Genomic DNA, 27557 nt, shown 5'->3' on the forward strand with positions numbered 1-27557 from the left:
AGTCGCTGACGTGGGGTTTTTCACATGACCTCGTGCGTACGTGGTTGTGGGCTCCCTGCTTGGTGGTAAGAGTTCGCAAAACAAATCCAAAGGGAAAAGGCTTTTTTTAATGTCTCTTTTAAACACCAGGCAAGCCATTAGCGTTACTGAAATGCAAGTATTAATAAACAAGCCTTAAAGTCCACCTCAGATGCCATCCACCTCTCCCTCCAGAGAGGCCTTCTCTGCTCTTTGTTCAATTTGAAACGCTACTGTATTTGTATCGCCTCTCACAACTTTGGTATAGATATTTTTTATTCTGTTAGCTGATATCTGTTGTTTGGCTTGTTTGAATATGAGTGGGAAGGTGCAAGATTGAAGTAAAAAAAATGAGTTTGATCTATCACCAACTCTTTAGATGTGGCATCATAGCAACACATGTAGCCTAATGTTTTCTATACAGTACCCTGGATGGACAATCTTTGGGGAGTTAATCAGCATTGGCAACACATAGGAGGTGCACACAGGCGCATATGCACCCCTTGCAAAAAGGCGCTGCTGACATTGCCAGCTGTGCCTGATAGCATTCGCCACCACCCTGCCCCTGTTGCTGCCAACACCGCTGGCAGCATCTGCAGGCGGTCCCTGATTGCTGCTGGCTGCCACTGATGCTGCCAACACTGTCTGCAGGTGGTCACCAACCACCAGGCGGCACTCACCCTCCCCCCCGCTGCCAACAGTGCGAGACCACCTGCGAGAGCACACCACTTCCCGTTGCCATGCTTCTGCTGCTGCCAGCACCGCTGCCACCTGCGGGAGTTCACTGTGCTCCCCCCAGGCCCCAGTGGCAGTGTTCATGTTAATTAGTAGGGGTGCACAAAGCTTCAGTTCATGATTCGATTCAGAGAAGATTCAGCCTGATTCAGAGGCTGAATCGCCGAATCTGAATCACATTGGGAGAAGAAAAAAATCTTGGAATCAATTTGGAGGCTCCGAATAGATTTGGAAAAGATTAGGAGATTAGGAAGGGGAAGTAGGGGGAGAAGACTGACATCTGTAACTGGCCAGTGACTGTATCATAGTATCATAGTGCTTAGCGTCAGAAGGGACCTAAACAGATCACCAGGTCTGACCCCCTGCCCCAGGCAGGTACAGGTGCCGGGGTCACCCCAGCCAAATATCTGTCCAGCCTCCTCTGGAAGACCCCCAAGATAGGAAAGACCACCACCACACTTGGGAGCCCATTCCAGAGCCTGGCAGCCCTAACTGAAGTAATATCTCCTGATGTCCAGCCTGAACCTTCTCTCTAACAATCTGTGGCCGTTATTCCTAGTAACCCCAGGTGGTGCCCAAGGGAACAGAGCCTCCCCCAATTCCCACTGGTCCCCCCTGGTGAGTTTGTAAATGGCCACCAGATCCCCTCTCAGCCTTCTCTTGTGCAGGCTGAATAGGTTCAGGCCCTTTAGCCTCTCTTTGTAGGGCCTGCCCCGCTGCCCCCTGACCATGCAAGTGCCCCTCCTCTGGATCCTCTCAAGGTTAGCCACATCCGTCTTGAAGTGCGGCGCCCAGAACTAGACGCAATACTGCAACTGCAGCCTGATCAATGCCGCATAGAAGGGAAGGATCACCTCCCTGGACCTGCTTGTGATGCATCTGTAGATGCATGACAAGGTGCGGTTAGCCTTACCAACCACTTCCGCACATTGGCGGCTCATGTTCATCCTGGAGTCAACAATGACTCCAAGATCCCTTTCTGCCTTTCAGTTCATTGACAAGAAGGTTGTCCCCCAAGCTATAGATGTGTTGCTGGTTCCTTTTCCCTAGATGCAGTGCCTTGCACTTGTCTGTGTTGAATTCTATCCTATTCTCATCCACCCACCTCTGTAATTTGTCTAGATCTAGTTGGATTCTGTCCCTCCCCTCCACCATGTCCACCTCACCCCACAACTTAGTGTCATCAGCGAATTTGGACAGTGTACATTTCACACCTACATGCAGATTGCTGATAAAGATGTGGAATGGTACAGGCCCCAGGACCAAGCCCTGGGGGACTCCACTACCCACTTCCCTCCAGGTCAAAAACGACCCATCCACCACCACTCTCTGGGTGTGACCATCTAGACAATTTGCCACCCATCTGACTGTGCAGGCATCAGTGTGGTGGGAAACCATGTCAAAGGCCTTCTTAAAGTCCAGGATGACGACATCCACCCTGATGCCCTTGTCCAGGGATTTTGTGACCTGATCATAAAGAGAAACCAGGTTAGTCAGACAGGGCCTGCCCTCAATGAGTCCATGTTGGTTGCCTCTGAGCATTATAAAGAATTACAGCTCTGAGCTAGGCCCCTGCTTTTCACCCTTGATGTGCTCCTTCATAATTTTCTCAAAGGTCTTCCCAAGGACTGACATAAGACTGACTAGCCTATAATTGCTGGGGTCCTCCTTTCTCCCCTTCTTGTAAATGGGGACCACATTGGTCCTTTTCCAATCCTCTGGCACCTGGCCAGTGCCCCATGAGTGCTCATAGAGCTGTGCCAGGGGCTCCGCTATGACCCCCACTAATTCCCTCAGCACCCTCGGGTGAAGAGCATCTGGACCTACTGTAAGCTTTCCCTGAGTCCCCTTCCAATCACAGTACTCTGGGGAGGGGCATAAGAACAGTATGAAGCATCTGCAGGCTTCCTGTGCCTTTTGTGAGCTGTTTCTGCCTGAGCAACAGTGTCTGAAAGGTACTGGACTGGCTTGGCTTCCCACCTGGTCAATCTCCTGCTACATTCTGTTCTTGGAAAGGATTGGATGTAGCTTACTAACTACAATCCCTCTACTTATCCCTATCCAATCCATTTGTTTAAATTTATATTTGTTCTTGGTTTATTTTTCCTCAACACTTTTTAAAAAGAAAGCTGTGTTTTCCCTAGCAGTGTGATCCATCACTGTGCAGGGAAGCACATACCTTACACACACTCACACACATACATCATAGAAGAAGTCAGATATTATTACAACACAAAAGAAGTCAGACAGTCATAGAAGAAGAAAAGATTATATATAGTTATTATTATAGTTACATATTATAGTTACATACAGACTAAAGACAACACAGAAGTCAGATAGAGATTCAGATTAACTCAACACAGAAGTCACACAGAAGAAGAGATTATATATAGTTATTATAGTTACAGAAAGACAAAAGACAACACAGAAGTCAGATAGAGATTCAGATTAACAAAGCACAGAAGTCAGAGAGTCATAGAAGAAGAAAATAAATTATTTTAGTTACACACCCAACAGTAAACACAACACAGAAGTCAGACACAGTCATACACCAGAGAAGAAAACAACATATATTGTATTATTAGTTAGTTACACACACAGACACATTTTCCAGCACAGAAAATATTAATATGAAGTGTTATTAATCCTGGAAGGGAATTTACAAACCACTTTGCACAGCCAGGCCTATGAACTTCACTTCATCAGCTTCCTAGTAGAGAAACTCATGGACTCAATACAGACATTGGATTTATGACACATTAGAACATGCTGGACATCTGACTCCCCAGGTACCTCTCCATTTTTACCTGTGCTGCTACATCCTGCTATCCCAGCCTGTCTCTCTCACCCCCTGACACCTCCATTTCCACTTTCACTGACTGGCTTTCTGGCCTGCATTGCATGCCAGCCTCTGGCTTCTTTACTATTCCTTCCACCCTTGAACAGCACACACACACACCAACTGCAGGTACTTCCTCAGCCTGACAATGGGTTTTTCAACCCAAAAGCTTGCTAAGATATATTTCTCTAACTATTCAGTTGGTCTACTAAAAGATACCAGATTGACCCAAAGGACCTTGTCTGCGAGTGCCATGTCCTTAGACCAACACCCCTTAGCACCTGACTGGGAGAACGCAGAGGCCTGGGCACATCTAAGCCCCAGGGATGGGGCTGGCAGGGAGAGTTCTCTGGGAGCTGCTAAAAAAAGAAGCTCCTGCAGGAAAGGAAAGAAAGTCTGTCACAGTTTAGCTGCCTCAGATGTTAGTGCTACTGTGCTGCAGTACACTGCTTATTACCTGTTATTTAAAGTTGTGTACCAGACTGAGGCTGTAGGGGAGGAGGAGGCCTCATTGGGGCATTACTTTATTGTGTAGAGGCCCCATTCCCAGTGAGGGTGTGCCTTAACACACACACAGTCACTCATGTCACGAGTTTTGTTTGTCAGGAACCCAAAGTGCAGTTTCCCAGAAACCCCATCACTTATCTCCTTGAAACCTGGCAGGCTCCATGGCCTCAGCAGGGCCATGCAGTTTTCACCTCGCTGCACCTTAACACAAATACATGACATGAGTTTAGCTTTCAGCAGTCTGAGGTGTAGTTTCCCCAAAGCCCCTGCACCTATCTCCTTGAACCTTGGCAGGCTTCATGCCCTCAGAAGGAACTACCATCCCTGCAATTTTTACCCTAAATCAGCCAAAAAAATGACAATGTTATAGGTATTTCAGTGAATCCCCCATTATAGTCTATGGCTGAATCTCCAAATCTCTCTGAACCAGTGCTAAATCTTCTGAATCCAATTTGGCTGAATCAATTCAGGACAGTGATCCGAATCTCCAAATCAAATCACTGTCCTCTGAATGGGTCAAATCCAAACCGAATACTTCCCTATTCACACAGGCCTATTAATCAGGGTTATGTAGTTAAGGAAGTTGTACATATAAACCTTGCTTCAGAAAATTTGAAAGTAATTAGTAAACAAAACAGGATACTGAAAAAAATTAAAAGGGTATCTCTTGATTTAGCAGTTAGAACATCTTGCTTAAGAACTGAATTCCCTAGACTCTGCCACAGAATTCTTTTGTTGCATGGGGCAAGCCACAAATTTTTCTCAGGTGGCCCATTAACTGTGTGATACGCCTTTTAGGGTGCCCAGCTTGAAACATCTGGTCTCAGGAATGCTGAACACTTAAAAATGTAACTGTGGCTGTTCAAATGGGAGCTCTGTTCTAAATACATAATGTTGTAAATACTAAATACTTAAAAAAGAATCCGTCTCTCTGCTTTACAAATTAGGCAGCCCAGGTTTTGGGGTTTTTTTTAGTTTTTTACAATTTGGGCTTTAATCTGAGTGCCTCGCTTCCCTATGCATTGGGATTCTAAGTAACCATTTAGAAATAATACTGGCATAAACTCTGTGCATAAAATTCATAGTTGACACAGATTGGTAGAATGGCAAATTATGATACGGAAAGGATAATTGTCTAGTTATACATCTAGGAACAAAAAATCCAAACCAACAATATTATGGACCACAGCAACTCTGAAAAGGACTCTGGGGTCATAGTGAATAAGCAACTCAACTTGAGCAGTGCTGTGGCAAAAAGAGCTACTGTAATCTTTGGATGCATGAACAAAAGTATAAAAGAAGGAATATGATTTATTCTCTATGTGATGGGTTTAGCTTCTCAAAAAGAGAGAGCAAGAGAGAAGTAACTTGATTACAGAGTACAAGTACCTTAATAGACAAAAATACTGGGTACTGAAGAACTCTTTAATCTTAGAAGAGAGAGACCCAACAGGGCATGGAAACACAAGACAGGCAAAAATAGGAATAAAAGATTATTAAATAGTGGAACAAACTACCAATGGAAGTGGTGGATCCTCCATTTCTTGATGCTGTGCATTTAAGATTGGATGAATTGCTGGAAAATGTGCTTTAGTTAAAAACGAATGCAAAGGAGGAATTCAGTACAGGAATTAGTGGGTGATATTCAACTGCCACATTAAACGCCAGAGTGGAGATATCCATGTTGCATCATTGTCCCCTCTGGCCTTGAACTCAATTAATCTATGAATGTCCACTTATTTGCAAAGAATTAAGATTCTATTAGGGCACTATATTAATAGCGGATATAGCGGATATTTATAATTCTTCACTCAGTGCAGGGTTTGTATGCTAGTAAATGGTATGTGGGAAAAGACAGTGAATGAAAATGATAAAAAGAAATAAGGAATAGCAATGCATTCAGGAAGTACTTTCCATTCTGGAGTGGGGAAGGGGGGAAAATATAGAAATATAGATTTTATCATTAATGACTGTACTACAACGCATATGTGTGAAAAGTCTAACTTAAATCTGTATGAGAAAACATTTTTCTAGCTTTTGAACATGACTTTGCAACCTTTATATTAATTTAACATAGGTACTACACGCACATGAATATAAGAAATACAATTGTAAGCATATTTATATTATTATATTTTTTATTGCAATGTATGATCATCCTAACTTTCACAGTATTTTCTGTTATGACAGAACTTGAATGTCAATCATTTAAGATTATTTTTATATAGAGACTGCTAACCAAAGCAGTCAATAATATTGGAAATAATCAAAATATTAGTTTTTGACTCTAAATTAGGACAGGCTAAAGTTACTCTTTAGAGAGATATTATAATAAAATGGCAAAACTTATCCTGTATTTTTCAAATAATTTAAACCATTTCAAACTTTTGAAGGAATTTTTCAATTTTAAATATACAGGTTCCAATTCCAGTTCTCTTGCTCATACTGAGAAAACTTGCCCAGGATAAATAGTTCCATTCTGTTTGATAGGACAATTGACATAAGTAACTGATATTTACTAGGCCTATGGCCTATGTATTCCCTCATTTCACAGCTACAGAACTGTGGGCCAAAATCTCAAGTCTTCACTTAAACATGTATTCTGATATATTATGCTTCTAGCCTTCATAGCTGAAAAAATTAGCAAAGCATAGCTGATGCAGGGATGTCACCTTGAGCCTAAGCACAGCCTGAAGCAATAGCTCAGAGAAATGGCAGTTGCTACAATCATTCCAGTAGGGTTTGAAACATAGGCCCAAATCCTATTTCACCTTAAGGCATTTAACTACTATTTATGTGCCTAAATGTAGATGCATAAAAGGCACTTGCTGTCTCTTACACAGATTTTAGAACTTAGTTCCAGCTGCATGACTGGACTTGCCCTTCTGAGTATGCTTAAATAAGGACTGAATACAGAGTTACATTCTGTGAGAAACCTATTTCACCGAGAAAAGCACATAATTTCAGGTAAAACCTTGCAACTTGGGTTGGAAAGAACCACACAAAGCAGCTGGTTTAACAGAGGAAGACATCCCTCCCACCTTTGAGCCCAGTAGTTTAGTGATCAGGGCACTTACCCAGGGAGCAGGAGACCTAGGTTCTAGGTCTCCCACAGCCAGAAGATGTCTGAGCCCATATCTTCTACTTTCCCCCAAATGACTGTATCAGGCCAGGTGCCAGGCAGACCCAAAAGCACATTTCCCCCTTCCTCTTGAACCTGTTCCATTGGGCAGTCAAGATGGGAAATTATATGGGACCAGAAGGAAAGCAAGCTGGGGGAACCCTGCTGTGTGACTTGCCAAAATAGGAATGTTTCTAGAGGGAAGGATGCTCTAAGTTCTGGTCTTCACCACTGTTTCTGCATTTTGCGTTAAATCAATGGGCAGAGTCCACAACCAGTTTGTTGTCTTTATCTTAAAGGACATTTTTTGTGCAACGATGACATGTAAATATTATCAGTTGTTTCACTGTTGGTACCTTTCCCTAATCCAAAACTACCATTTGAATCTCCCAGATGACAAAACCCCCTACATTTCCCTTCCTTATGTCAGAAAGTTCATCTTCAGTACGTGGAACTTCTACAATATTATCGTGCATTATCCATTAAACATTTCACTTGTGCATTGACAATGGGAAAGGTGGGACAGCATAAAATAAATCTACTTTAATAATGAAGGGCCAGTATAAGAAGTTCCTATACAGATTGTATTATTATCATATTTAATGAATTAAAAAAACTAAATCCTAAAGAAGTTGTCACATAATTACTGAAGTGCTGGAGAATTTATATACAGCTTGTCAAGAAACACACAGAGCCTTCCTTTCCCAGTGCTTTTAAGAGGTACAGAATAGAGCCTGTAAATGTATTTAGAAACACATCAGAAGAATATATACAAAAGATACACACCCAACAAGGAAGTGTAACATGAATGCCATATGTGGTATGTGGTATTGCCGTAAAGCAAAAGGAAATATAGACAAAAACTACTAGCGTCCTAAGAGCAGCATGATGGAAGATCTGTATGTCCTCCTTGGTTTTTTTTCACGTTGATTTTCTGGTAAAGCTTAGTAGCTACAGTCTTGTCCCAAAATGAGGACAGAATGCTGTGCACAACTCACAGTTTGGCTGGATACAGTACAGCAGCTTTTTTTCCTTCCTGCAGAGAATCCTTGTTAATCACATTCTGTTCCTCCTTTGCTTGTGTGATAACGTGTATGTCTGGAAAGAAAGAGATATTCTGTCTCTCAGAGGAGATGTCTTTCTTGGTTCTGGCAGTTTTTACGATTCTGTCTTCATCTTTGAAATCTGAGACAAGAAACAATAAGAGTTACAAGTCTAGTGTTCTGTGATACATTCCTGGTCAGGCTCCTGCTGGATCTCTGAATATCGAGACAGTCTTCCCATGTATCTAAATCAAGGAGCTGAGGGATATTATTAAGAATTAACTCAATTGGATTTAGGTCCTGCAGTTCCATAGGGAAGCTCAGAAGCTGGATATTTTTAGCTGTGGCTTGATTGTGAAGCTTCTGTACTTGTCTGTCACTACAGTAATACTTTTGATCGCAACAACTGGAACAATTTTTGCTCTCATCAGTAGCTTCCTCATGGGAGGAGCTGAGTCCACAGCTGTTTTTCTACTTGAAGCATTCTCTCCTCTGTCTCTTCCACTCATTTGTTCAGATTGTTTCTTCAAGGCAACAGAGTTTCAAGCTCTATTTAGTGAGATTATGGCTGCCTTCATATCCTCAGATTTATTGTGGCAGTCTTAAAGGTTTTTACAGACTTGTGGCTGTCAGGAGCTCCAGCCCAAGCTGGTAAATATGGCAACAGAATCATGTACAACCATAGCATCTACTGAACTAAGCAATCAGATTTCTCACCCTCCTTGCTGATCTTCACTAAGTTTTACTACTAGCTGCTGTTTCAGTTTTATCACTTTAGTGGACTATTTTCAAAGAGGTATTATTTCAAACCTGAAAAACTATATAGCTTCCATTAGATGCAGCTGCTTCTTATCCTGTTCAAACCCATTTATGGTTTTTCTTTGTTTTGAAAAGGGTCTATTGATTTATTGAACCACAATTCTTAATACAAATGATCATTTTGTTAGCCCGACCACAAGATAAACCAGAATACAAACATGAGAATAAAATACAACATCAATTAATAAATACATTCCTTCAACTACTTTATGCTCAATGTATGTGAGGACTCTGCATCCCATACACTGATGTTCTACATAGTCATCCACCTGGCTGGAGCCCCAGAGATTTAACTAGTGGTAACATTCGCACATCAAGAGTTACTTACATTGTAAGACTAAGTACAGACAGTCACAAAGCCCGAGGCTGAATTGATTCAATCTTCGCAGGTTAGGCTAAGCTGCATAGATAAAACTGATAAGCAAGTAAACAGACATTCACTTTTGATCCTGGAAATGCAGCCACATGCCTGTAGTGGCCCAGGCCAGAAACTGGGGGGATGGGCATGCATGCTAGAGCACAACTCTCTGCTCTGCTGGAGCAGACAGCCTGGGCCAAGGCTAGTCCACCCACCCTGTGAGGGGTAGGTTTGTGGGGGAAGTGCAAAGCATCCTGGGATGTTGGGGGACTGTGAGTTAACTTTAATCTGAGGGAGGATCTGGGACAGAAGCTCAATAAACTGGTTTGACCTAAATCATTTAAATCTGATACTACACCCATCCAGGTTTATCTTAAAAGATTTTGGCCATTCTGAAAGTGGCTTCTGTTGTGTTACAAATTTGAACTGGTTTACGATCACTTGTACCAATTTATGTGTAACTTCTGTCTCTAGCCTAATGTCTGGATTAGGAATTGGGACCTAACATTTAATTTCTTTTCCTACTTTCTCTGTTAGGAATACTTATGTTGTTAGGAGCATAGAGATATAGGACTGGAAAATATATCATTGCCTATTGATTGTAGTCCTAAGGCAACCTTTCATCTAAAAAGGTCCACAAGAACCTCCACTCTAGGCCCACTCATATACCAGAACCATACAAGCACCCAATGTATCACAGGAGAAGAATACAAGAAGAAGATATCAGCAGTGCTTTGGCAGAGAATTTGTTGTTATTCTTGTGTGAAAGAGTTTGCAGGATCAAGTCTTAAATTGTAAACTCCTGCCCCTCCGTTCTCCCTCCAATAGAACATTTGCTGCATTTTCCTTTCATAAAGCCCTCAACTTTCCCCTCAAAACCAGCTGTGGAAAATTGGGGTGTGCATTATATGCAAGGAAAAGGGATTTCCACAGGTCTGAAAATGTGGAGTTGGGGGAGGGGCAGACCAGTGGCAACATTAATTGCCATGGCTCTGGAAACCATGGCAATCAACACTACTACCAACTCTCCCCCTATCCTCCCGTCCTACCCTTGCTGCTGCCAAATTTTCAGACCCTTAGAGAGCCCCCATCCCCATCCATACAGCAGATTGGTCTGGTACATGGGGTTGGTCCATATTCGGAGTCAGTACACTAAGTCCAACTAAACGCACAGCCTGTACCTGTCCAGTCTGACCATGTGCCCTGGCTCCAGAGCCCTGTGCTGGGTTGGACTGAGTCCTGGACTCAGTGCATGGCCCTAAAGCCTGTGTGCAGGGTTGGACCTGGCCCATGGCTCTGGAGCCCACAGGCAGTCCTATACTTGGCATGCTCTCAGGCTGCATAGCTCCAGACTGACTGCATGGGCCCAGACTGACCTACCATACTGGATCATGCCTGTTACCTGGCCCCAGACTTGTGCTGCATCAGGTCTGTCACACAGGCCCAGACCTGGTGTGCCAGACTGAGTATGCTGCACAGCTGCACCAGACACTCCACAGGGGGACAGACCTGACATGCAGTCCCACATCCAGTGTCCACAGACCCTATCCACCAAGTAAGACTAAGTACAGACAGTCACAAAGCTGGTAACAGACTTAGGAACAGGCTCAGCTCTCTAGCTAGCTGCTGCTACTCACATACTTACCCAAGGCAAGATATTTTCTTTTTCATGTAACTTTAAAAGAATGGGGTGTGTGCTATATTTGTGCGGATACCTTTAAGAGTAGTATATATAAATTATTACATTGCCCAGGGATTGCAGGAGGGAAGAGCAGAACCGTAGGCAAAGTACTGCTCTCTGAATAAACAAGCTTTATCTTCTAGGCTAAATACAGACATTCAAAAAGCCTAAGCCTGTATCGATTCAATCTTTGCAGGTGAGTCTGCAAGAAACAAGTGAATAGACATTCACTTTTGCTTCCAGAAATGTAGCCACATGCCTGCAGTGGCTCAAGCTAAAAGCTGGGAAGTGCTAAAGTGACCCCTCTGTTCCATTCAGCAGTGGTTGGAAGTCTGGAGGAAAGCTGAGCTGCAGGGCATATCTAGGTTCTGGTAGGCCACTAAGCATGATTAGGCAGTCCTTGGCCTACAGGGACCCCAGCTGGTGTGTGCCTGGAGTGGGAAGGAAAAAAAAACTGGTTCCCCTTTCCTACCAGCAGAGTACTCCAGCTGGGGTCTGCCTGGTTTTCTCCCGCCACTCACCACTTGAGTGGTGGGGGTCATGACCATATGGCCAGAGGGAGGAAGCATGTGGGTTTAATCCCCCTCCCACCCCACCTTTGTCTGAGGTGCTGCCCAGGCTGCCGGCTGGCCATACCTGACACCACTTGAGCCTGCTGTTCCATGTCCCTGCCCCCTTCACTCCAGTGGGGAAAAGTCTGGCAGGGGCTGCTCCACCCCCCACCAGGCAGACTGGGCTGCGTCCCCAGCCAGGTTTTCCATCCCTACCCCCTTGTCAGCCAGCCCTCACCACTCCAGTTAGAGAGCAGAGGGGCAGGGCCAACCCAGCTCTGCTTGCGCAACCAGTACAGCTCAGCCCAGGGTTGCAAATCATTCTGGGATACTGGGGGACTGTGATTTAGCTTGAACCAGGAAGGGGTCTACAGATGTTCCACAAACCAGTTTGACCTAAAGCAATTAAATCTGATACTACAACTGGATTTATCTTAAACTAGTTTCGGCCATTTTGAAACAGATTGATGTGCACTGAACTTCTGTTCTGTTACAGATTTAAACCAGTTTCTGATCACTTAAACTGGTTTATGTATAACTTCTTCCCCTAGCCCTATAGCTTTACTCCTTGGTCTTTTGAGAACAACACAATATTCAGGGGTGGGTTGTATGCAAGAATATACAATGTATGTTTTGTATTTTAGCATTCCACACACATCGTATGGCATCAGATAAATAATTAACATGAAATGTTAACATATTAGCTACACATTTTTCTACAAGTAATTTGTTCTCTATACTTTCTTCCATCCTTTCTTCCCCAATTCTGATACCTCTGTTTCTCAGGACTAATATCTCCATTCTGATATCTCCCCTTTCACACACTGTGTTCTGTCTCCCCTTTCCCAGCCCCCACCAGTCCTGTATTTCTTTGTTGTGTTTGCTGTGTGCGCAGGTTGGCAGCAATGTGAAATTTACCAGAAACTTGACCTCTGTGCAAGGTCTGGCCCAGCAGACTGCACTTCAGAGGACTGGGTGCTAGTAAATTTTGCTTTGCTGCCAGTTTGCCAGCAGTGCATTTCTGCAGGGCATATGGAGGAAAGGCAAGAAATAAAACCCTGTAATTACACCACAGGAATTGTTGTCTGTAGGGAAAAAATATAGATACTGAGGGTAGAAACTTGTCTATGCCCAGGGTATCAAGTTTTTGTTTTTAAAATGTTATCCTGAACTGGACACAAAATAGGTGATTACATTAGAAGGGTCAGTGATTAGAAAGAAAGGGGAAAAAACGAAAGGAATCTCATATAAAGCTCCACCACAGAAGTTGAATTGACAATGAATACAGAAAACTAAAGCAAATGTGAAGTCAAAGATACAACACAGCAAGGACATATCTAAGTGGCCCATCACGTTGCTTCTTTCATTTTCATGGGTCAATTACAGAATAGCATTAATTCCTTATTTATCTTTTGTGAAATTTTTTGGAGGCTGGGTTGGGGGTGGAATAAGCAAGTGTCTTTTTAGCTGCTCCAGTGAATCAGAAAAGAAGCAAGTGATGGGTAGTAAACTTTGTCTGGAGAAAGAAAAGAAATTAAGTGTCACTACCCAGTTCATGCAAGTGTAATGATCCATGAACACATACAGCTATAGACACTTTGGTCAGAAACCAGCCAACTGAACACATGCAGCATGAGGAACAGAACCCAGGGTCTTAGCCTCCAAAAATCACAAGGGATCTACCCCAATGGGATAAAGTAATTCCTTTAATGGAGCTACTCACAGGGTTACATATAGTGAACTGATGTGTTTCTATGGCCCAGTAGTGGATTAAAACAACCATTAGACAGTATATCACAAATGTGCTACACCAGTAATCCCCAGCAAATGACTCAGTGGAAACCTGTTACTTCCAAGACCCTCTGAATTTGCTTATAGCCAGAGAATATTAAAAAGTTAAAACTGAGGTTGAGTCTCACATTGCTTTCAGTGTTTTAGTTGCTCAAGGCCTGTGAATGTCAAGGCTACTGTGTTACAATATAAATACTTAAGTTTGCCATCTTTCATCCAATAGGGAGCAGGGCATAAATCCTCATTCATCACAGGAGCTTTTTCTCACTTTCTGCAATGGAATGAGCAAACATTTGCATTAAAGTTACATTCTGTTAACAACACTTCCCCCCCCCCAAAAAAAAATAAAAAAACCCAAGGACATTTATGGTAAAAATACTAAAATTTATACCATTTGTTTAATTAAAATATGGGGGTTTTTTTAAAACTGTTTAGATGTGCCTAATTACAGGTAGGTACCTCATGCCAACTGCCTTGTTAAGCCATACATCAGTCGTAGACCTCGGCTTGGATCGTTAATCTGGACAATTCCCTAAGCCTGTGAGAACTGCTGCTCACACATTTCTCATGCAACCCAAGTTTTCTCTTGGCAACTCTCATTGAGAGTGGACCAGCTTAAAAAACCATGGTCACCTACCTTCTGCAAAAATGTTTGAATGGTTAAAAACTACAATTAAATGTTTAAAAACATGACAAATATTTAGTTCCCAAGTCCTATGACACGTCCTTGACTGGTCTTCAGTCAGGAAGAGTTAATATGAGTGCCCAGCTTCCAATGGACTTAGGACTCAATTAAGTATTTAAATCAGTCAGCAACATCTTTCCAGCAGTAGTTCAAAAAGACCCAACTGAGACCTACCCATAGGATCTGGCCATCACTGCTACCACTTCTTGTCATCCTGCCCTGGCACAACATGTGCCAGGGCAGGATGAAACTCCTTGCCACCCAGCTGTGGTATGGTAAAGGCAAAGCCATGCCACCAAACCCTTCTGGCTCTGATATGGGTCCAATGGTTCCATGGGCTGGATCCACCCATGAGCTGGCCCCTGTTCTAGATATGCATTTATAACTCCTATTAAAATCACTGACTCTAAAATCCTTCTCTCCTTGAGTGATTTCTTGGACCTCTCAATTTCTGCTAGGACCAGTGTTGCAGGGCACTAAAGTGTGCCTATTTCTTTAAGGGCAGAAGCTGCCAGAGAGAGGGCACTAGGAGCCAGGCAGAACCCACACAGGTGCAGGGTGCCATGGCAGTAGGCTAATGAGGGACTTAGCTAGCACTGGTCAGCTGACTGGAAGAAGGAAGGGCCCTAGGCACATATAAGCCCTGGGGCAGAGACTGGAGGTAGTGAGCCAGCACCGGACCTGAACAGCCCCCCCTCTGCACCAGGTGGACCTTCACTTTTGAGAGGATTCTCCAACCACGGACAACCCTGCTCCACCCAAAGAGGACCCCCGTGATGAGACTCTATATGGACTGAGACTCTTCCTTTGAACCATTTCGTCCACCATCGTGGACCATTGTAACGGGTTTGTGTGTATCTATCTCCTTTCTCTCTCAGCATCCTGAACCCCTTCCTCCCTCCCCTTCCCCCTTCTCCCCATCCCCCACCCCTGGGCTTAGATTGCTAACACTGTATCTCCTGTAACCTAGTTGCGTTCCCCTCCTCACCCCCATCCTTCTATTGTTAGTCCCTCGCTCGGGCAATCTGTATTTCCCTACCAGCTTTGTCATCTTTTTTGGATTCCCAATCCTAAACATTTACTAATAAAAGTCAAGTGCTCTGGCAGCAACCAGGGGGAAGGAGCTCTAGTCATAGATGCTTGTTTGCCATTCTGCTGCTGGTAAAACTGAGAGGCTCTAGGAGCTCCTAAAATATCTGGGGCTAGGAGGCACACATTGTTGAAGGAGAAGCTTGCCTCCTTAAAATGGCCTCCAAAGTGACCTCCAATGTTATTGTTGTTGTTATATTATAGCCCAGGGGCTTATACTTGGGTTGTTAGTTGTTTAAACCAGTGGACCGGGCTGAGGCGATCAGGGAGGAGGAGGCCTCATTGGGGCACACTATAGTGTGGCGAGCCCAGCACTAGAGAGGACAGAGCTACAGGGTTGCGGAGACCCCAGCACGAGAGAGGGTGCAGTGACAAGGGACCAAGGCCTAGTGATGACAGGAGCCTGAGCTAGATGCAGGCCTCATAAAAAGGGGCAACATTTAATTGACAACTGTGAGGCATGGGGCATGGTAAAGGAGAGGTTTTGGAGCCATGTGTCTAGCTCATAAGGCTTGGGGTGTCCCACGAAGCGTTTATTTGGAGCAGGACCCAGCAAGGGGTCTAAGAACACACATGGTTTAGTGGGGTCCCCTAGGACCATGACTGCATAGCAATTTGAGGGCAGCCTCCCTATCTACCATCTGTTGTCTTAACCATCAGGACATGGCAGGTGAGACTAGAAGGCGCCCACAGTGCAAAGCTGGCACAGGCTGTCTCTAGGGACTTTACCCTGTGACAAAGTGGTGTATTGGCTGGGAAACTCAGCTGTGCACAGGGAAGAAACCCGTGTCCCAGAGAAGGGAAATGAACCTTTGGGCCAAAATGTAAACCTAGAGAGGTTTATCATAAGGCAGCAGCACCACAGCTCTGGAGGAAGAGCTGAGGGGGGAAATACCACTGCCAGAGACTACACAGGGGGAAGTCCTTAGGCCCTGGCCAGAAAAGAAGTAAAGCCAAGAATTAGTTATGGCTGAGACAGAGACCATGGAAGGTCTGAAACAGGAAAACTTCTCCTGGCTATTGTGGGTGGATGAGGTAGAGGAAAAAGCAGCCCAGTTAGAGTGGGAGTTAGAAGTGGTGAAATCCCAGAAGGAGCAAGCCGAGGCAAAGGTAGCTGCTTTAGAGCTGCAGGTACTATCTGGCAAGAAAGAAGTAGGAACCAATGAAATCAGGTGCTTGATAGCTGTCAAGGCTGAGAAGACTTGATCATTCAAACAGCTCATCGTGAATTAGGCTGAGAAGAACAAAAATCAAGAAGAAAAGCTGCAGAAGATGCAGGAGATGACAGCATTGTCTTCCAAAGCCTGCACAGCTCAGACAGAGGAACAGAAGGATGTTCTTCGGTGGCTGGAAGTGTCAAAGGGCCTTATAGGAGTCCTCCAAAAATAACTACACAGCCAAGAGGACCAGATAGAAGAGTTACATGAGGAGTTGGAGAGTTGAAAATTGCAAGGCATTCAAGCAGAATACCTTGCGCAAGAGCTGTAAGACAAGCTGATTGAAAGCCTTACCCAGTCAGTGGAGGCAGGAAAGGTGATTTCAAAAGAAATGGAGAAAGTGAAAGGGTATATGGCATATTCATAGGTGACTCCATCCTGAGAGGAACATAGGGTCCCATCTGTTGCCAGGATCCCATGACATGCGAGGTCTACTGTCTGCCTGGAGCGCAGATTCAGAACGTGACGGAGATGATCCTGGCCCTCAACCGACCCATGGCCCTAATCCGTGTGGGCACTAATGATGTGGCCAGGAGCAGTCCAGATCACTTGATGAATGACTACCAAGCTCTGAGGGGCAAGCTGAAGGAGATAGGGGCACAGGTGGTCTTCTCATCGGTCCTTCCAGTGAATGGACGTGGAAGACGCCATGAGACCTGCATCTGGGATGTCAGCTTGCAGCTTCAGGAATGAGGTTTCGTGGCCGGCTTCGGCTTTCTGGACCACGACCCATACTTCAGAACAAGAGACATGCTTAGGTGGGATGGGCTTCACCACTTCTCCAAAGGTAGGCATGTGTTCTCTTTCAGGTTGGCCGATCTCTTCCGGCGGGCTTTAAACTAGGCTTGTCAGGGGAGGGGGAGGAAGAGGACCAAGGGAACCACAGAACACCAAGCCAAGAGACACCCACAAGAACAGCCCAGCCAAGACAAGAGATGAGCACAAGAAATACGCAGGTAAGAGACGGGGCCCGGATAGTCCTGGGATTGGGGCAGAGGCACATATACCTGAAATGCCTCTACACTAATGCTTGTAGTATGGGGAACAAGCAGGATGGGGAACAAGCAGGAGGAACCCTGACATAGTGGGGCTTACTGAAACTTGGTGGGATCCAATGCACGACTGGGCGCTAAGCATCAAGGGCTATTGGCTGTATAGGCAGGATAGAACAGGGAGGAAAGGTGGGGATGTGGCACTCTACGTCAAAGAGCAATACACATCCTCAGCAAACAGCACTAGGTCTGAGGTAGGGCAGACTGAGGTGCTCTGGGTCAGAATATAAGGGGGTCAGGGGGAAAGGGACCTAACAGTGGGGGTCTACGACAGGCCACCTAACCAGGAGGAAGAGCTGGACTGGGAATTCTCAGGTCAACTCGTGGAGGCAGTTAAATCAAGTCAAGGGACGTGGTCATCATGGGTGACCTAAACTACCCAGACATCTGCTGGGAAAAGCAGTCAGCCAGGTCTGACTGCTCATGTAGGTTCCTAACTGAGTTACAGGACCTCCATATAACCCAGGAGGTGCACAGTCCCGCTGGGGGAAATGCCTTGTTGGACCAATCATTGCCTACTGGAATTCACTATCCAGCACAGGGTGTCAAAGGCCTACAGCAAGGCAGGAGCCCTGGACTTCAGGGGGGTGGATTTCAGTGAGGTAAGGAGACTAGTTGGGGAGGCACTGAGGTCCCGGAGGGGAGGGACGGGGAGTTGGGAGTTCAAGAAGTGTAGTCGTTCCTTAAGGAGGCGATCCTCCAAGCCCAAAGGGCTTTGTTCCCCATGCAGATCAAAGGCGGCAGGAGTCCTCAAAAGCCCCCATGACTCACCAAAAGCATCCAAGAAAGCCAAAAAGGAGGCATACGCCCAATGGAAGGGAGGGGCCATCACCAATGAGGATCACCTCCATTGCTTGAGATTGTAGGGGGGTTGTTCGGAAGGCTAAGGCAGAGATGGAACTGGAACTAGCAACCCAGATCAAAGATAACAAGAAGTCCTTTTTTAAATACTTAGCGGGTAAAAATAAGGTACTAAGTAATGTGGGGCCTCTGCAGGACATGCTTGGTAATCTGGTGGTAGCACCAGATGACAAAGCTAATCTCTTTAACAGATTCTTTGCTTCCTTTTTTCTGAGCAGGGACAGGGACATCCCCCATACTGGGATTCCAGACGGACCCAGGAGAGGCACAGCCAGGCCCAGGGTCAGTGAGGACCTAGTCAGAGGACTTCTAGACATGTTCAAATGAGCAGGTCCTGATGATCTCTACCCCAGAGTGCTGAGGGAATATGCAGAGGTCATTGCGGGACCCCTGGCACAACTTCGTGAGCACTCATGGTGTTCTAGCAAGGTGCCGGAGGACTGGAAAAGGGCCAATGTGGTTCCCATTTTCAAAAAAGGGAGGCAAGAGGACCCTGGAAACTATAGGTCCGTTAATTTTACCTCAGTCCTGGGGAAGCTTGTTGAAAAAATTATCCAGGAGCATATCTGTAAGGGACCAGCAGGGGAGATTATGCTTAGGGACAATCAACATGGGTTCATTAGAGGCAGGTCTTGTCAGACCAACCTGGTTGCCTTCTACGACCAGGTCACAAAAGCCTTGGACGCAGATGTCACTGTGGACGTAGTCTTTCTGGACTTCGACACTGTCTATCACCCCAACCTCATTAAAAAATTAGGTGACTGTGGTGTCGATGCCTACACAGTTGTGAATTGGCTGGAGGGCTGCACCCAGAGAGTGGTGGTGGATGGGACATTTTCAGCCTGGAGGGATGTGAGCAGTGGTGTTCCCCAGAGCTTGGTCATCGGGCCTGCACTGTTCATCAGCAACTTGGACAAGGGGGTAAAATATCTTCATCAGCGACTTGGACAAGGGGGTGAAAAGCCCCTTCCTCAAGTTCACAGATGACACTAAGATGTGGGGAGAAGTGAGCATGTTAGAAGAGAGGGACAGGCTACAACTAGATCTGGACAGGTTACAGAGCTGGGCGGATGAGAATAGGATGGGTTTCAATACAGACAACTGCAAGGTGTTACATCTGGGAAGGAAGAACCAGCAGCATACCTACAGGCTGGGGAACTCCCTTCTTGTCAGTACAGAGGCAGAAAAGGATCTTGGCATCACTATTGACTCCAAGATGAACATGGGCCACCAATGTGGGGACGAAGGTCAGGAAGGCCAACCGCACCTTGTCATGCATCCATAGATGCATCACAAGCAGGTCCAAGGAGGTGATCCTCCCCCTCTATGTGACATTGGTCAGGCCGCAGTTGAAATACTGCATTTAGTTCTGGGCACCGCACTTCAGGAGGGATGTGGATAGCATTGAGAGGGTCCAGAGGAGGGCCACTCGCATGATCAGGGGACAGCAGGGTAAGCCCTATGAGGAGAGGCTATGGGTCCTGAACCTGTTCAACCTCCACAAAACAAGGCTGAGAGGGGATCTGGTGACCGTCTATAAACTTGCCAAGGGGGACCAGCAGGCAATGGGAGAGTCCCTGTTCCCCTGAGCACTACTGGGAGTAACAAGGAACAATGGCCATAAGTTGACTGAGAGTAGATTCAGGCTGGACATCAGGAGGCACTACTTCACAGTCAGGGTGACTAGGAGCTGGAACCAACTTCCAAGGGAAGTAGTGCTCACCGCTACCCTGGGGGGTCTTTAAAAGGAGGCTAGACAACCACCTAGCTGGTGTCGTTTGACCCCAACATCTTTTCCTGCCCATGGCAGGGAGTCAGACTTGATGATCTGCTTAGGTCCCTTCTGACCCTACCAACTATGAAACTATGAATTATGAAGTGTTGCAGGACCAAAAGCAGTCCCTTGAAAATGAGATAAAAGCCAAAACTGAAAAGTGTGATGGGTTGCGAACCCAGTTGCAAAGAGCGGAGGCAGAAAAGGAACAATTTGGGGAACAGGTACAGTCCCTGAAAATTCTTTTAGAAGCCAGCATGGCTAAAGAAGTGGCTATGAGTGCAGAGAGAGAGCAGTTACAGTCTTGGGTGCAAACTGAAAGAGAACAAGACCAGTCGCTAGAACAAGAGAATCAACTACTACAAAAGACCAGTTCTAAAAGCCCAGGATGCCTGTGAGAATGGGATGCCAGATGCCATATCTATTGCAACACTTGGTGAAGCAGAAAGAAAGCCATAAATACTAAAGGCTATGAACACACTTGGAGAAGGATGTCTGCACTGGGGGCACAGTTGACAGAACACATAGCCGTGGCTAAAGCTGAATGGCAAGACCACTTCCAAGAACTTGAGTTGTGGAAAGAGTCTGTAACTGCAGGGCCTCAACCAGTCGCTCTCGTGCCGCTCTTACTCGGGAGATCGATGTTACTTGCCTCATGGCCTTTCGCCTCTGTCTGAGCTGGTGACCTCCACCTGAATCCTTGACCCCGTGCTCGGCTGCCATGACTTGTTGACCTCAGTGTCCGGGGCCATTCATCAGACATGCTCGTAGACCCGAGATTTCTCCCAGCGGTCACTCACGGGGCTCTGCCACCCCTACACTCCAGCCTCACGCTTCCTGTGTAGCGGTTTCCAGATGGTCAGTGTCTCACTCCAGGGACCCTCAACTGGACCCTATACAAGCCCCTCAGCCCTACCTAGCCACCATGTGGGCTTATTGCCCTCAGATATCCTGGAGCTTGGGGAAAAACAAAATCACACGAAAGAAGGAAAAAAAACCCTCCAACTCAAAACCAGGCATACTGCCCCTTTAACTACCCCCCCCCGCTCCCTTCCAGCACTTCACCAGAACACCGGCTGCCACATCCCCTTAGGCACCCAGCTCACTAGCTGCTCTAAGGCATCTCCTGATCCAGCGGCAATGCTCTTCCCTGCTGCAGCTTTTCTTGAGCCCCTCACAGCCTCTCTCTCCCTGGCCTGACTTCTTCGGGCTGCTCCTCCCGCTGATCTAGCAAGGCGATCCCAACATTCCTCCACCACCTTTCTACAGCGTCGCCAGGGTGATCTTCCTTCCTTCGGCTCCTGTCTTGGCCGTTCCTGGTCTTCTGTTCCTGAGTCCCAGCTTGTCCGGGCTGTGGGGACCTCTGCAGCTGTGCTCTCTCTTTCTCTCCCTGGCTCTGTAGCGTGCACCGCCATTTTTAACCTTGCCAACCAGCGTTTAGCGATGATGTCATCGGCCGGCCACAGCTTGATAAACAGGTGGCTGACGAGTCGTGCGGGTGTTGCCTCCCAATCCTCACACACTGCCTCTGGAGTTGCTGGTAAGTCTGCTTCCGTGTCTTGTACCCTGGGACAGGGTCCTTAAATAGAGACTGAGAAACAGCTAGAGGCCATGAGGTTAGGGGTCCAGAAGCCTCAGGAACATGTGGGGTTACCTGGATAGTTCAGCCTGGAGAGTCCAAGAGATGAGACAAGATCAGTGCAACAGGATAAAAGCACCATGACAGAGTGATTGTGATCTCTGGGCCCTTATGTGTTGCATGGCTGGTCGGGTGTGTAGCCCCTCCCCTCAACTTGCCTGTCATGACTTTGATGTTAATCTATCAAGCGGGGTTCAGTGGGATCTTCCTGGGAGGGCCTCCTGACAAACAGCAGTACTCACGATTGCTTGGTGCGATGTTCCACAGGGCTCCACCTTCCCTACACCCCGTCCACTCACCAGCTGGATGGGTGTCAGTATAATGGTGATTGCAATCCTGCAGGGTTGCCCATAGCTTGCTTCAAGTGGGGTCCCATGTCTGAGAGGACTCAGTTGACTCTCATCCCTCTGGCCTCAAAGCATGGCCTGCCTTTCACTAATCTCTTTGATTTTCCCTTTTTGTTTTTTTTCTTTAAAATAAATATTCTCCTAAGGGGGAGTGGGCTATGGGCAGGAGGTAAGTTACCCCCGCTGGTGGTCTTTTCCCAGGATTTGGGGCCTCCCCTCTTCGGGAGTCTGTGGTGGTGTCTTGCCGCCACAGTGATCCTTAGGGATAGATCCATATGGGAAGAGATCCTGCCTGGAATCAGAGGGTGCCTGAACCAGAAAAGGGGTCAATTGATAAGCCAGTATACAGATGAGATGGACTGCCTAAGACAGAGACAGAGACAGAGACAGAGAAAGAGACTGGAGGAACCCGTTAACTGGCATGACAGGGGAGTATTGACAGTGACAGATCGGATCCAGCCAGCTGGAGCAGATAAGGTTGACATAGCAATTGCATGGAAGAGTAACCTGTCCAACACAAGAAGCAAGACCAGTGGCCCAGCTGGCCAAGGCTGCATGCAGAGGGTGAAACATACAAAACCTAGAGGACAGAGACCACCAGTAGCTCAAGGCCTAGCACAATATAAGTCAGAGACATACTCCAGAAGAGGAAGATTAGCTGAGCCCATAGAGGGCTGAAGAACCAGAGATGAGGAGGAGGGGAAGACCACCCAAGGAGATCCTAGAGGAAGCAGAGCTGAGTCTAAAGTTCCGCTATGAAGGAGGGTCACTAAGCCTCACACAGAGACAAATCCCATCCCAGACACAGACTGCAGACTAAACTAAGGAAGCAGGGGGTTCCTCAGGAACAAAGTTAACTAGATGAGAAGGGGGGCAAAGGACTGGAAGGATACCTCAAGTGTATGTTAATAACCTCCCAGGGCAAGTTAGATGGTGGACCTTGAGAAAATTGTTTGGAGCAAGAGTTGGGGGTGTGGCCTACATGATAATTTATATGGGGGCTCGGGGAAGACCCACTGGCTGGGGAAAGATAGAATTTTGGGATGAAGAATATGCCCAGAGAGCATTAAGAATGCAGTGGAATACTGGGGAAGGCTTATGGACCTGCAAGGAGCTATAGGGAGGCAAGAAACCCCATGACCTGCCCTGAGAAGACCAGGGCACATAATAATTGAATATAACTGAGCCCAAGATGAGGGGGAGAATGTACCCCAGAAGATAGAGAAGAGATCTCCTGGGAGGAGAGAGGATGCTCCAGCTATCTCACTTCAGGGCTCAGTGTAGAAAAGAATGAGCATGGGGGAAGTCCCAGAGAGAGTAGCGTAGGAGGATTCCATTGATCCTAGAAGGAGGAAAGCTTGACTGGTCGAGATTCCACCCTACCAAGGTTGGCTAATGTAGGGGGACTACCTGTGGCAAGATGGCACTTGTCAAATCCTACACAATGCTTCCTTGGGGAAAAGGTGAGCAGAAGGTGCCTGAAAACCTCCACCTCATGGTTCCTGAGTTGTCGGGTGGCAGAAGAAAGACTGAGAGAAGTGCAAGGAGAAGGACACTGTACTATAAAGAGGGAAGACCCACTGTGGTGAATTGGGATCTTAAGCAGGGAGGTGTGTCGTAGGGCACTAAGGTGTGCCTGCTTCTTTAAGGACAAAAGTTGCCTAGAGAGAAGGCACTAGGAGCCAGGCAGAACCCACACAGGTGCAGGTTGCCATGGCAGCAGGCTAATGAGGGACTTAGCTAGCACCTGCAACTGGTTAGCTAACCAGAAGAAGGAAGGGCCCATGGCACATATAAGCCCCAGGGCTGAGATTGGGGGTAGTTAGTACTCTGGCAGCAACCAGGGGGAAGGAGCTTTTGCAGAAGCTCTATTCGTAGATGCTTGTTTGCCATTCTGCTGCTGGTAAAACTGAGAGGCTCTAGGAGCTCCTAAAATATCTGGGGCTAGGAGGCACACATTGTTGTGTTGCCCTGTTGGGTCAAGCCAACTCTCAGGATCTTGATATTGTGCTGTTAGACAGGAAGGTGTGACACAATTGCACATATACAAACAAACAAATCAATTAGGTGCACACACACTACCAGCTCAGGCACATACACATCCAAATCAGCCTAGGCACATGCATACCTATTGCCAATTCAAGCACATACACTAGACACCCCAAAAGTTAGACAAAAATCAATTGTCCATACCCGCACACTCAGTATACATGCACAGATCACTAATTTGTATATCATGCACACAATGACATACACACACACACACACACACACCTACCCACCTACACATACACGCAGGTAAATTCCTATCTTGGATGGTACGGTATGTATACGTGTGCTCGGGGTACTTGGGATACTTGGGGAAAGGTTCAGGTGAGAGAGAGAGAGCTACAGTGTAAGGAGTAAAAGTTGCCAGAACTGGGATTAGAACCGGTGGACTAGACAGAAGCTGGCTGAGGAACTGAAGCTTCGGGTTAACTCAAGGTCAAGTGCTCCCAGGGTTACTTGAGGTCAGTAGTGCAAGGGGAAAAGCCTGGTGGCAAAGAGGAGACAGCCAGGAAAGAGAGAAACCTAGGAGCTTGGGGCTAGAAACTGAGGCTGACAGCTGAGAGATGGGGAGGGGGTGAGGGGTGCAGATAAGTGGTGGCAAGGAGGAAACAGTCAGGAAACAGACAAAAACAGACAAAATAATAGGTTTATTAAACACACAATACTCTACACAGCCCCATGAAGTTATTGGTTCCCACACACACACAAGCACTCACAATGGCAGCAGGAGAAAGAGACTCAGTAGAAGGGTTGGAGTGCAGGTAGGGAAGAGAAACAGAATCCAAGTCCTTGGTTGAAGAGGGGGTGGGGGTGATAGCTAACTATCCAGGCTGGCCCTTGTCCAGTAGGTGTTGTCCAGAGGCAGGATGCTGGCAGGGCCTCTGGGTGGATAGGTGCTGTGGCATGGTGCTGGTCAGATGGAGAGGGCGTTCCAAGGAGTCGGTCTTCACTACCCATTTTTATGGGGCAGACTACCTATGATCTCCTATGGGGAGGGCCTGTCCAGGCAATGCCAGTCCTGTACCAGAGGGTTCCAAGTGTTCTTACTGAGCATGTGCAGCCTTGGCACAATGGTGAGTTGCCTCATCTTTTGTTTCTTGAATGCTGAGGGTGGTTCCAATGGCTGGGTGGTTGATCCAGGTATTAGTGTCAATGGTTCGGTCATTCAGAGGGAGCTATTTTTAGATGTACTGCCATTGTCTCTCAAGCACCCTCATTCATCCCCATTCATTCAGGAACCAAGTTACATAGTAGAGGTAGGTATGAGTCATAGGTTACACAACAGGGCATGGGGATAAGATGGAGGCTTGACAAACAAAATGGAAACTTGACATGACTTAAGCTAACTTATATATGTAGGCCTAAATCATATAGTACCAGTAAAACAGTAATATAGAACAGTAAAATTCAATATAAACATAAAATTTATAGAATATAAAGGAGGAGGAAAAAACCAAAACAACTAGAACTTGCTACCAAAATAAAATGCTGAAGCGTATCTTATGTCTTAGCTCACTTATACTTATCTCTAGGGAATAGAGAGGGAGAGAACAAATCAGAAATGGTTGGGGAAGGGGAGGGAATGCATTTTAAAAGAAAAGAAAAAAGAAAAAAACTGGAGGTTTTGCTACAGTTGAGGGAGAAGCTTGCCTCCTTAAAGGAGCAGAGTGTGACCTCCAATGTTGTTGTTGTTACGTTATAGCCCAGGGGCTTGTATTTACACTGTTAGTTGTTTGAACTGGTGGACTGCGCTGAGGCTATTGGGGAGGAGGAGACCTCACTGGGGCACGCTACAGTGTGGAGAGCCCTGCACCAGAGAGAGGGGACAGTGACAGGGCTGCAGAGAGCCCAGTGCCAGAGAGGGCACAGCTACAAGGGCCCAGGGCCTAGTGATGACAGGAGGCCAAGCTACATGGAGGCCTCATAAAAAGGGACAATGTTTAATTGCCACCTGCAAGGGATGGGGTGTGGTAAAGGGACAGTTTTGGAGCCAGACATCTAGCCCATAAAGCTTGAGGTGTTCCTCAAGGCACTTACTTGGAGCAGGACCCAGCAAGGGATCTAAGAACACACATATTTTAGTGGGGTCCGCCAGGACCATGACTGCGTAGCAACTTGAGGGCAGCCTCCCTATCTACTGTCTTAACCACCAAGACGTGGCAGGTGAGACTAGAAGGTGTCCGCAAGGCAAAACTGGTATAGTCACAGGGCCCTAGGGGCATCACAGCTGTCTCTAGGGACCCCACCCCATGACAACCAGTTAGTGGAAAAATTAAATTGGTCCTGCATATGTCTACATGAGACAAAGCTCCAACAAGTAATCCAGAATGGTGCTTCTCCAGCAGCCACAAAAACTTTCTCCCTATCTAAATTGATTCTGGACTCCATTTTGGACTACAAAGACCCCCGCACCAGGACTCAGGTTTAGACTTCTCAGTCACCAAACACAAATGCCATCTGTCAGACACTATCCTTGGAGCAGACCTGGATGAGACCTGGATCTTGAGTGAACAGAGGTTTTGAGTCAGACACCTAGCCTCTGGAAAGAGATGGGAATTCAGACGCATCAATGCACTTAGCATTTCCTATTGGGTAACTTTAGTTGCCTCCAGGTGCTCTGAATTGCCTTTTGGAAGTGCCTACCTCTCTCCATTGACTCTAAACGTAACCTAATTGAATATATCTGAATTGCCATTGGTGACTAAGCAGAGACACCTAGACAAGCAATATGGGTCTATTTCTTTACTTATTATTTTGCTAATCAAGGATTCAATACTTATTGGGAATGACTGGTAGAAAAATAATGTAATAACAACTGGTGACAGCAAAACTGTTAGAAAAGATGGCTCTAACAACAAGATTTTTAGAACATGACCTGGATTACAATCTATTTCATTCCGTGCTGTTTAGCCTTCCCTTGTTTCCTTTCTTAGTACCAAAAACTAGCTAAATCTTGAGTCTTGACCATGAGACAGAAGTTGCCAGGTAAAGTTTTTATTTTGGATTCTTTCACTTACAATTCCAAGTCAACAAGGGATGTCTGATGATCATTAAATAGGCTGTAAAATAATAGGTTTTTAAAAGATGCTCTGATTCGCAGAATTTTACTGCTTACTTATAACATCTAGCCATACAGCAAAACCAGTAGTATTACTTAACACAGATAAGCTACTTAATTTGACAAGCCACTTAAACAGGAAGAAAGTTTTGAGTCAATAAAGTTTATCAGGAATTTACTGTATGTGAAGTTTTTGTAAGCCTGTCAAATAGCAGAAAAAGATTCCACTCTAGCAGAACAAGGAAAATGCATATAAATGGCTTCTATTTGAAAAAGCACCAGTTATAGCTATCAGTTCCTAAGTGGAAAATGCTAGTTCCAAC

At 46.0% G+C, this 27557-nt stretch overlaps 1 pseudogene; it reads left to right on the forward strand.

The window, feature by feature from the left end:
- Nucleotides 1-16203: 16203 nt before the first annotated feature.
- On the forward strand, nt 16204-16821 carry LOC149867559 (uncharacterized; annotated as a pseudogene).
- Nucleotides 16822-27557: the final 10736 nt, after the last annotated feature.

This window comes from Crocodylus siamensis, chromosome 4 (genome assembly GCF_052110815.1).
Source record: "Crocodylus siamensis isolate JL-2025a chromosome 4, ASM5211081v1, whole genome shotgun sequence".
In the NCBI taxonomy this organism is placed as follows: Eukaryota; Metazoa; Chordata; order Crocodylia; family Crocodylidae; genus Crocodylus; species Crocodylus siamensis.